General features: G+C 37.0%; 1 protein-coding gene across 1 annotated transcript in view; it reads left to right on the top strand.

Annotated features, from left to right (window-relative positions):
* The window catches only part of CCDC158 (coiled-coil domain containing 158), an 83,048-nt gene that overhangs the window by 47,209 nt on the left and 24,323 nt on the right, over nt 1–11,516 (top strand). The window lies entirely within an intron of this gene.

Here is an 11,516-nt window from a genome sequence, read left to right as displayed (position 1 = left end):
GACGCACAGGCTCAGCGGCCATGGCTCACGGGACCAGCCGCTCCACGGCATGTGGGATCTTCCCGGACCGGGTTACGAACCCGCGTCCCCTGCATCAGCAGGCGGACTCTCAACCACTGCACCACCAGGGAAGCCCCTTGCCTAGTTTTTGACGTTAGCAAGATAGTATCTAGCTTCTCCCCATTAAGTGTGTTGTTAGCTGTAGGGTTTTTGTAGGTGTTCTTTATCAAATTGAGGAAGTTTCCCACTATTCCTAGTTTACTGAGAGGTTTTTCCCCTTTCAAGACTATAAATAATTATTTTTTAATTGAAATGTAGTTGATTTACAATATTGTGTTACTTTCAGATGTACAGCATAGTGATTCAGTATTTTTGAAGATTATATTCCATTATAGGTTGTTATAAGATAATGGGTATAATTCCCTCTGCTATACAGTATATCCTTGTTGCTTATCTATTTTACATATAGTAGTTAATCTCATACCCATGATTTGTCCCTTCCCCATCCCTCTCCTCTTTGGTAACCACAAGTTTGTTTTCTATATCTGTGAGTCTGTTTCTGTTCTGCATATATATTCATTTGTATTTTTAGATTTCACATATAAGTGATATCTTATGTGGAATCTAAACAATTTCTCTGTCTGACTTATTTCACTAAACATAATGTTCTCTATGTCCATCCACATTGCTGCAACTGGCAGTATTACAATTCCTTTTTATGGCTGAGTAGTATCCATTGTGTGTGTGTGTGTATGTGTGTGTGTGTATATATATGCGTCACATCTTCTTAATCCAGTTGTCTGTTCATAGGCACTTGGGTTGCTTCCATGTCTTGGCTATTGTAAATATCACTTGCTGTGAGCATTGGGGTGCCCGTATCTTTTCAAATTAGTGTTTTTGTTTTTTCTGGATATTTACCCAGGAGTGGAATTACTGGATCATATAGTAGTTCAATTTTTGGTTTTTTAAAGAACCTTCATATTGTTATCCATAGTGGCTGCACCAATTTATGTTTCCACCAACAGTGTATGAGAGTTCCCTTTTCTTCACATCCTTGCCAACATTTGTTGTGACTTTTTTTTTTTTTTTTGGCTACACTGCATGGCTTGCAGGATCTTAGTTCCCTAACCAGGGATTGAATCTGGGCCCGCAGTGAAAGCAGCAAGTGCTAACCCTGGACCACCAGGGAATTCTCTATTTGTACACTTTTTGATGATAGCCATTCTGACAGGTATGTGGTGATACCTCTTTGTGGCTTTGATTTGTATTTCTCTAATAATTAGTGATGTTGAGCATCTTTCCATTTGCCTGTTAGCCATCTGTATGTCTTCTTTGGAAAAATATCTATTCAAGACTTCTGCTCATTTTTTTGATTGGATTGTTTGTTTGATATTGAGTTATATGCTCTGTTTGTGTATTTTGGATATTAACCTCTTGTCAGTCATATAATTTGCAAATATGTTCTCCCACTCTGTAAGTAGTCTTTTCATTTTGTTGATGGAAAGTTTCCTCTGCTGTTCAAAAACTTTTAAATTTAATTAGGTCCCATTTGTTTATTTTTGCTTTTATTTCTTTTGCCTTAGGAGACTCATACAAGAAAATATGTCAAAGAATGTTCCACCTGTGTTCTCTTATGGGAGTTTTATTGTTTCAGGTTTTACGTTTAGGTCTTCAAACCATTTTGAGTTTATTTTTGTATATGGTGTGAGGAAATGTTCTAATCTCATTGTTTTACATGTGACTATCCAGTTTTCCCAGCATCACTTATTGAAGAAACTGTCTTTTCTCCACTGTATATTCTTGCCTCCTTTGTCATAGATTAATTGACTGAAGGTGCCTGGATTTATTTCTGGGCTCTCCATTCTGTTCCATTGATCTATGTGTTTGTTTTTATGCCAGTACTACACTATTTTGATTACTGTAGCTTTATAGGATAGTCTGAAGTCTGGGAGGGTTATACCTCCAGCTTTGTTCTTTTTTCTCAGGATTGCTTTGGCAATTTTGTGGTCCCATATAAATTTTAGGATTATTTGTTCTAGTTCTGTGAAAAATGTCATGGGGTAGTTTGATAGGGATTGTGTTAAATCTGTAGATTGCTTTGGATAGTATGGCCATTTTCATAAGATTATTTCTTACAATCCAAGAGCATGAGATATATTTCCATTTCTTTGAATCATCTTTAGTTTCCTTTATCAGTGTTTTATAGTTTTCAGAGTACAGGTCCTTCACATCCTTGGTTAAGTTTATTCCTAGGTATTTTATATTTTCGGATGCAATTTTAAGTGGGATTTTGTTTTACTTTCTCCTTCTGATATTTCATTATTAGTGTACAGGAATGGAACAGATTTCTGTATGTTAATCTTGTATCCTGCAACCTTGCTGAATTCATTTGTTCTAATAGTTTTTGGGTAGAGACTTTAGGGTTCTCTATATAGAGTATCACGTCATCTGCAAATGTTTTACCACTTCCCTTCCAATTTGGACACCTTTTATTTCTTTTTCTTGTCTGATAGCTGTGGCTAGGACTTCCACTACTGTGTTAAATGGAAGTAGCAAGAGCGGACATCCTTGTCTTGTTACTGAATTTAGTGGGAAGGCATTCAGCTTTTCACTGTTGAGTATTATGTTGGCTATGGGTTGGTTGTAAATGGCCTTTTGCTGAGATACTTTATCATGGGTGGTTGTTGGATTTTGTCAGATACATTTTCTGCATCTATTAATTTCATCATGCGATTTTTCCTCTTTAGCCTGTTGATGGTGATAGATTATATTAATTGGTTTTTGAATGTTGAACTAGCTTTATATAACTGGGATAATTCCCACTTGATTGGGGGGTGTAGTTCTTAAAATAGATTGTTGTATTATACTTAGTAATATTTTGTTGAATATTTTTATACGTATGTTCATGAGAGATATTAGTCTATAGTTTTCTTTTCTTCTAGTGTTTTTGGTTTTGGTATCAGGGTAATGCTGGTCTCATAGAATGACTTAGGAAATATTCTGTCTACATCTATTTTCTGGAAGAGATTGTAGAGAGTTAGTATAATCTTTTCCTTAAATGTTTGTTAGAGTTCAGCAGTAAACCCATTTAGGCCTGGTGCTTTCTGTTTTGAAAGGTTATTAATTATTGATTTAATTTCTTTAATAGATATAGGCCTATTCAGATTCTTTATTTCTTCTTATGTAAGTTCTGACAGATTATGTCTTTCAGGGAATTGGTCCATTTCATCTAGGTTATCAAATTTGTGGGTACAGAGTTGTTCATAATATTCCTTTATTATGTTTTTAATGTCCATGGGATCTGTGGTGATGTCACCTCTTTCTGATAGAAATTTTTGTATCCTCTCTTTTTTTCTTAGTTAGCCTGGCTAGAGACTTACTAATTTTATTGATCTTTAATAAAAAGCAGGTTTAAGAACCTGCTTTTGGGTCATTGATTATCTCTATTGGTTTCCTGTTTTTAATTCCATTGATTTCAGCTTTAAATTTTATTTGTACTTTCTTTGCTTGCTTTGGATCTAATTTGCTCTTTTTTCCCCTAAATTCCCAAAGAAGCTTAGATTATTGGTTTTAGATCTTTCTTTTTTTCTAATATGTGCATTCAGTGCTATAAATTTCCCTCTAAGCCCCACTTTTGCTATATCACACACATTTTGGTAAGTTTCATTTTCATTTCATTCAAACTATTTTAAAATTTTTCTTGATATACCTTCTTTGACATATGTGTTATTTAGGACTGTGCTGTTTAATCTTCAATTATTTGGAGATTTTCCAGCTGTCCTTCTGTTACTGATTTCAAGTTCAGTTCTATTGTGTTCCTAGAGTAGATATTGTTATGATTTTTATTCTTTAATAATTGTTAAGGTTTGTTTTATGGCCCCAAATTCATATCTTGGTGAATGTTCCATGTAAGTTTGAGAAGAATATGTATTCTGCTGTTTTTAGATGAATTAGTCTTTAGGTATCAATTATATCCAGTTGGTTGATGGTGTTGTTAAGTTCAGCTGTATCCTTACTGAATTTCTGCCTGCTGAATGTTTCCATTTTTGAAAGAAGGTTATTAAAGTCTCCAACTAATTGTGAATTCATCTATTTCTCCATGCAGTTCTGTCAGGTTTTGCCTCACATATTTTGATGTTCCACTGTTAAGTGCATACACATTAAGGATTGTTATACCTTCTAAGAAAATTGACCTGTTTATCATTATGTAATGCCCTTCTTTATCCCTGATCACTTTCCTTGCTCTAAAGTCTGCTCTGTCTGAAATTAATGCTACTCCAACTTTTTTTTAAATGAGGACCATTTTTAAAGTCTTTTAAAGAATTTGTTACAATATTGCTTGTTTTTTATGTTTTTTTGGTTTTTTGACCACAAGGCATGTGAGATCTTAGCTCCCTGACCAGGGATCGAACCCACACCCCCTGCACTGGAAGGTGAAGTCCCAATTACTGGACCGCCAGAGAAGTCCCCCGATTTTTTAAAATTAGTGTTAGCATGGTGTAACTTTCTTCATCTCTTTGCTTTTTTTTTTTTATTGTTTTTTATTTTTTATTTTTGGCTGCATTGGGTCTTCATTGCTGCATGCGGGCTTTCTCTAGTTGCGGTGAGTGGGGGCTACTCCTTGTTGCGGCGCATGGGCTTCTCATTGCGGTGGCTTCTCTTGTTGCAGAGCATGGGCTCTTGGCACATGGGCTTCAGTAGTTGTGGCACGCGGGCTCAGTATTTATGGCACGCGGGCTCAGTATTTATGGCTCGAGGGCTCTAGAGCACAGGTTCAGTAGTTGTGGTGCACGGGCTTAGTTTCTCCGTGGCATGTGGGATCTTCCCAGACCAGGGCTCGAACCTGTGTCCCCTGCATTGGCAGGCGGATTCTTAACCAGTGCACCACCAGGGAAGTCCATCATCTCTTTACTCTTAATCTATATGTGCTTTTATATTTGAAGTGGGTTTATTGTAGACAATATTTGGGTCTTATTTTTTTTGATGCATGCTGACAATCTCTGTTTTTTAATTGGTATATTTAGACCATTAACATTTAAAGTGATTATTTATATAGCTGGATTAATATGTATCATATTTGTTACTGTTTTTTGTCATTGCCTTTGTTTTCTTTCCTATTTTTGTTTTTCACTCTTTTCCTGCTTTTTTTTTTTAATTGAGCATTTTGTAAGATTTTATTTTTCTCTCCTTTTGCACATCAATTATGGGTTTTTTTCTGCTTTTTTTAGTGGTTTTCCTAGAGTTTGCAATATACATTTACAGATAATCCAGGTTCACTTTCATATAACACTATACTGTGTCATGGGTAGTACAAGTACCTGCTAACAACAAAATAGTACTAATTCCTCTCTCCTGCCCCTTGTATCATTGTTGTCATTCATTTCACTTATACATAAGCATATATTAGTAATACATATCATAATGTATATTATATACTTTATTAATATATATGATGTACATACCTAATTGAATACATTATTGCTATTATTGTTTGAACAAACTTCTGTTAGAGCAATTAAGAAAAAGTTTTGTTCTTTACTTTCACTTATTCCTCCTTTAATGCTCTTCCTTTCTTTATGTAGTTCTGGGTTTCTGACCTTATAATTTTCCTTCTCTCTAAAGGACTTTTAACATTTCTTGCAAAGCAAGTCTACTGGCAAAAAATTCCCTCAATTTTTGTTTGAGAAAGTTGTTATTTCTCCTTCACTTTTGAAGGATAATTTTGCAGGGTTCATAATTCTAGGTTGGTAGGTGTTTTTCTCTCAATACTTTAAATATTTCACTCAACTCTCTTTTCACATGCATACATGGTTTGAAGAAAAGTCTGATGTAATTTTTATCCTTGCTATTCTATAGGTAAGGTGTTTTTTTCTTCTGGCTTCTTTAAAATCTTTCTTTTTTTGATTTTCTGCAGTTCAAATATAATATACTTATGCATAGGTTTTTTTTTTTTTTTTTTTTTTTTTTGGTGTTTATACTGCTTGGCATGTTCTCTTAGCTTCCTGGATCTGTGGCTTGATATCTGTCAGTAATCTTGGAAAATTCTCAACTATTATCACTTCAAGTATTTCTTCTGTTTCTTTCTCTCTTTCTTCTCCTTCTGGTATCCCCATTATGGATTTTACACCTTTATAGTTGTCCCACAGTTCTATTTTCTGTTCTATCTTTTTCATGCTTTTTTCTCTTTGTATTTCAGCCTTAGTAGTTTCCATTGACATATCTTGAAGCTCATTGTTTCTTTTATTAGGCATGTCCAGCCTACTGATAAGTCCAACAAAGGCCTTTTTCATTTCTTTACAATGTTTTTTCTTTCTAGCATTTCCTTCTGATTCTATCTCAGAATTTTAATCTTTCTGCTTACATTACCCATCTGTTCTTACAAGTCATCCACTTTTTCATTAGAACCTTTAGTATATTAATCATAGTTATTTTAAATTCCTAGTCTGATAATTCTAAAATATCTGCCGTATTTGAGTCTGGTTCTGATGCTTGCTCTGTCTCTTCAAACTGTGTTTTTTTGTCTTTTAGTATGCCTTGTACTTTTTTGTTGAAAGCTGGACATGATGTACTGGATAAAAAAACCTGAGATAAACAGACCTTTAGTGTGTGGTTTTGTGGGTTTTTTTGCTAGGAATTGGGCTGTGTTTACTGCTTGCTGTAGCTGTAGGTGTCAGAGGCTAAAATTTTCTCAGGTGTCCTTGTTTTTGTTTCTCCTCTTGTCTTTGGGTTTCCCTAGAGACTTTCTCTTAAGGCCTTTGACATGCAGTTATTTATGTTGTAGCCTCATTATTATACAGAAGGCTTATTGATGTCGTGGTAAGGTATGTGTGTGGGGAACACTATATAGTCCTGTTATTAGGTCTGTCTTTTAGTGAGCCTATGCCCCTTGGGTGGGACTCTCCCAAGTTCTCAGTTTTGTTACCCCACCACCACTATCATCTTTAGGTAAGACAGGAAGGCTAGGAGGAGTTGAGTTGGGTATTTCCCTTCCCCCAGGTTGATCAGGCTCTCGTAAAACCCAAGATGTTTCACCTCTGGTTTGATATCAGGTGTCCCTTGAGGGCTGGATTTGTTAAGAAGAACAGAAGGCTCTGAGCATATTTCAAGATAGTTACTTTTCCTTTACTCCTGTCAGGAAACACAAGGGGATTTTTCTCCAGTCTTCATTCTGAGAACTGATGGGGCTCCTGGAGGTAAAGCTTACAAAAATGTGGTGGCCCTAACTTGGAGTTTTTAATTCTTAAGCTTGTTCACACTGAGCCTCTAACACTTCATCAGTTTAAGTTTTTCTACCCTTTACTGGCTTCAGTGGAGGATCTCTGCTCCTGGACTTCTGCTCCAGTAAGTTATAATTCTGTATATTTGCCTCCAGTTTTGAGAGTAGCAGTTTGGCCTGTGTCCTCAGTTCTCTGATGGATCTAAGGGGAGTTGATGATTATCAGTTTGTTAAGCTTTTTTCTTGTGAGGAAAGAATTGGTGACTTCTAAGCTCCTTGCATATTGGATTGGACTGTTATGACTTTTCTAGATAATAGTTATCAGAAGTCCTAAAATTCCCTTTGATTCAGTAATATCATCTCTAGAAATTGATCTTGATAAAATAATGAGAGATAGGCACAAAGGTAAATGCATGAAGATATTCATTGAAGTATTATTTATAATAGCCAAAAAATGGAAATAATACAACTGTCTAACAATAGGATATTGGTTTATAAAGGAAGGGAGCGAAGAAAAAAGAAAAGAAAGATAATGTCTCTACTTATATCAAGGGAGAGCATAAGTAACTAGAATGCACAGTTAACCCTTATGACATCTTCTTAGTGGCTCTATCCTAGTACTAACACATTATAATACTTTAAGTCTTATTACCTTTCTGGTCATTCTAGATCAGTAAATATGAAGCATATAAAGTATTTCATGTGTTTCTATGCTAAAGGGAGAAGGAAGTGGAAACCAGCCTTTACTGAATACTTCCAATATATACATTAAATGCTTCTCATTCCTTATGCCATCCTTATAAAGTAAGAGTTATTTTCCTCATTTTTACAGATTAGGAGATGGAGATTAAAAGAAGCATTTCCCTTGTTATAATGAAATGATCTGTTTATGCATTTGCCTCCCATATTAATCTGTATGGTCTCTGCAAGCAAGGACCAGTTATATTTGTCATTTTACGTTAGTTCCTAAGAGTGTCTGGCACATAACAGATATCCTGCAAAGTCTGTTGGAGTGTGAAAGGTAACTTGTTCTACATCACATAGCCAGAGAATGGTAGTGGCCATGATTTAAAAGCCTGTGCTGTCTTCCACTGGTACCACACTGCCTCTCTATTCCCTATCACCTCCAGAATGGGTTAGGAAGTGGTACTGGCATTTGTGTTACTATCTCTTTAGTAGTTTTAAAGATTCCCAGGGTACATTTGACTGATAAATCAATTCTTGTTTAATGCCTCTGAGTTTGTAGAGTAGTTGCCTTCATGTGATTTGTGAATTACTTTTAGTAATAACCAGACTGTAAGTATGGTGAGCTCAGGTGTTCAACTATATGATTTAATACTTGTCCATATTCTACAATTTTGTGATTTTATGATCCTAAATTTGGACAGCCCCTTACATACTGATAATGTTTCCTGATGAATATATCCAGTGAGAATTAGTCAGTGTATCACATTGGACAGATCATGGACTTTGAAGACAAGCAGGTGATGTTTTTTTATCCCAGTTGTGCCATTTACCCCTTGTGTGATTTTCAGCAAGTTGTTTAACCTCTCTGTGCCTCAATTTTCTCATTTCTAAAATGGAAATGATGATTTCTACCTTATTGGGTGGTTTGAAGATTAAAGTTTAAATGAGATAATATATTGAGTACTTGGTACATGGTAAACATTTGATAAATAGTGCCTCTATCAACTTATCTTGACAGTTGAAATGATGAGCCACATCTATGAGAGAAAGTTTGACTGGGACAGATATAGTCTTGAACTTGGTACTAAATACACAGAAATGCAAATTACAGGACATGGAAGATGTGTATTATCAATAACGTGTGGAAAAGACCTGGGGAACCTCAGCTGACTGCCTACTCAGTCTGAGTCAGCAGTATTATGTTGCAGCCAAAAAAGGTTTTAAGGATAGCACCCAGACCAAGGAAGGAGACAGTTCTCCCTTCTGCTCTGGTCAGATTCTCCTTGATTTCTCTATTTCATTTCTGGGCATGAGCATTTAAGAGAATCATTGATTAACCAGAGTCTGTTAAAAAGAAGCAAAACCGGGCTTCCCTGGTGGCGCAGTGGTTGAGAGTCCGCCTGCCAATGCAGGGGACACGGGTTCATGCCCCGGTCCGGGAAGATCCCACATGCCGCGGAGCGGCTGGGCCCGTGAGCCATGGCCGCTGAGCCTGCGCATCCGGAGCCTGTGCTCTGCAACGGGAGAGGCCACCACAGTGAGAGGCCCGGGTACCCGCAAAAAAAAAAAAGAAGAAACACAACCAAAGTGGTGAGAAATCATGAGCCCATGCTACTTAAAAGAGTAGATGAATTGAGAAGATCTAGCCTGGAGAGTGTGTTAGAAAGTGTAGGTGGAGGAGGGGAGGTTGGCATGATAAAATAAGTATCCATTTCTAAAAGGTTATCATGTTAAATTGTTCCCTTATAACACTAGGAGATAAAACTATGACCAGGGATGGAAGTTGTATGGAGGAGATTCAGTTTAAGCCTTTCTTGCAAAGGGTTAAAGCTATATGAAAATTAAACTGCCTTCCTTGGTTTTTGGTGATCAAGTAAATGCCAGATAAGTATATTGCTGGGATGCCGTAGAGAAAATTCATCATCACTTCTGACTGGAGATTGGACTAGAATTAAATGATCTTAAAGACCCTTCCAACTTTATATTTTTGTGATTTTATATACAAGCAAAGTATGGGTTATTTGAAATGCAGTGTATAAAGGCGGAGATGGTCGAACCAGTCCTTGCCTCTATGAAACTTACATTTTAATTGGACGAACAACACAAATTTTAAAAGTTTTAAAGAGTATTAGGATGAAATCACAATAAGAGAATATCATAGGGCTGATTATGATTAATTGTTAAGTTAATGTTAATTGAATACTTTTCAACCTTGTATGTTTTGTAAAGCACCAGTTACTCTCAAAGAACATGAGTGTCATGATCCTGGGAGTGGGGAAGGAAGCATATTTACATGTTTGTATGTTATTATACTGATAAGTTATAATAAATGTCAAGGGCTTAAAATTTTTAATGACAAAGCTTATTAAGTAAACTTTCTAGTGGGCAGAAGATATGAAGGTCCAGGTGTTATATTGAGATTTCAAGGTTAGAACTAAAGTGACTGAATATTGCAATAGAATAAGGTTTTTGAAGTTTTTTGTTTTTTTTTTTTTGCGGTACGCGGGCCTCTCACTGTTGTGGCCTCTCCCTTTGTGGAGCACAGGCTCCGGACGTGCAGGCTCAGCGGCCATGGCTCACGGGCCCAGCCTCTCCGCGGCATGTGGGATCTTCCCGGACTGAGGCACGAACCCGTGTCCCCTGCATTGGCAGGCAGACTCCCAACCACTGCGCCACCAGGGAAGCCCTGGTTTTTGAAGTTTTATTCCACATTAGATATGATGTCCACCAGGGCTAGGACAGGAACAAAGCCAGTGTTTGTTTGGTGAAATTGGATCTGCTTAGAGACAAATGCTTTTATTTATGATTAAGAAACTTGTTCAGCATGTGTGCGATCAGCGGGTATATGGGAAATCTCTGTACCTAATACTCATTTTTGCTGTAAACCTAAAACTGCTCTCAAAAATAACGTCTATTAAAAATGGTTCAGGGCTTCCCTGGTGGCGCAGTGGTTGAGAGTCCGCCTGCCGATGCAGAGGACACGGATTCATGCCGCAGTCCGGGAAGATCCCACATGCCGTGGAGCGGCTAGGCCCGTGAGCCATGGCCGCTGAGCCTGTGTGTCCGGAGCCTGTGCTCCTCAACGGGAGAGGCCACAATAGTGAGAGGCCCGCATACCGCAAAAAAACAAAAACAAACAAACAAAAATAAACAAAAAAAATGGTTCACATCTTCATATATTTTAAATTAATGAAATCAAATTTCATAATTTAATGGAGTCTAATTTATGAAATTCTGAACTCATCATGGTAATTTCTAGGTAAGGTGACCATCAGTAAACTGGAAAGATCATAATTACCACACGTTCAGTTAGAACTCTTGACATCTTCAGCTGGATATTTTATGTGGTTTATCAGTGGTGGTAGGAAGGGGAGGGGAATGTGAGGGTTATACCAGTAACATCAACACTTGGTTGACATGGACCCTAGAAAAGTAATGCCCAAAGAACAAAAATTTTGCAGTGTTCATCCTTCAGCAACCAATCCGTGTGGCAGGTGTAACTCTGCCTTGAGACAGACACTTCTGGCTAAAATAGCTTGATGATGCTTGATGCCTCTCTAGCCATGAACATCCTCCAACTAAGTCCACCTGCTCACCAGGGCAACTTCTGACT

Source organism: Aethalodelphis obliquidens, unplaced genomic scaffold (genome assembly GCF_003676395.1).
Source record: "Aethalodelphis obliquidens isolate GAN/ISIS:26980383/991018 unplaced genomic scaffold, ASM367639v1 scaffold59, whole genome shotgun sequence".
Classification (NCBI taxonomy): domain Eukaryota; kingdom Metazoa; phylum Chordata; class Mammalia; order Artiodactyla; family Delphinidae; genus Aethalodelphis; species Aethalodelphis obliquidens.
Note: the sequence above shows the minus strand (reverse complement) of the source record. Positions and strands in the feature narration are given on the sequence as shown.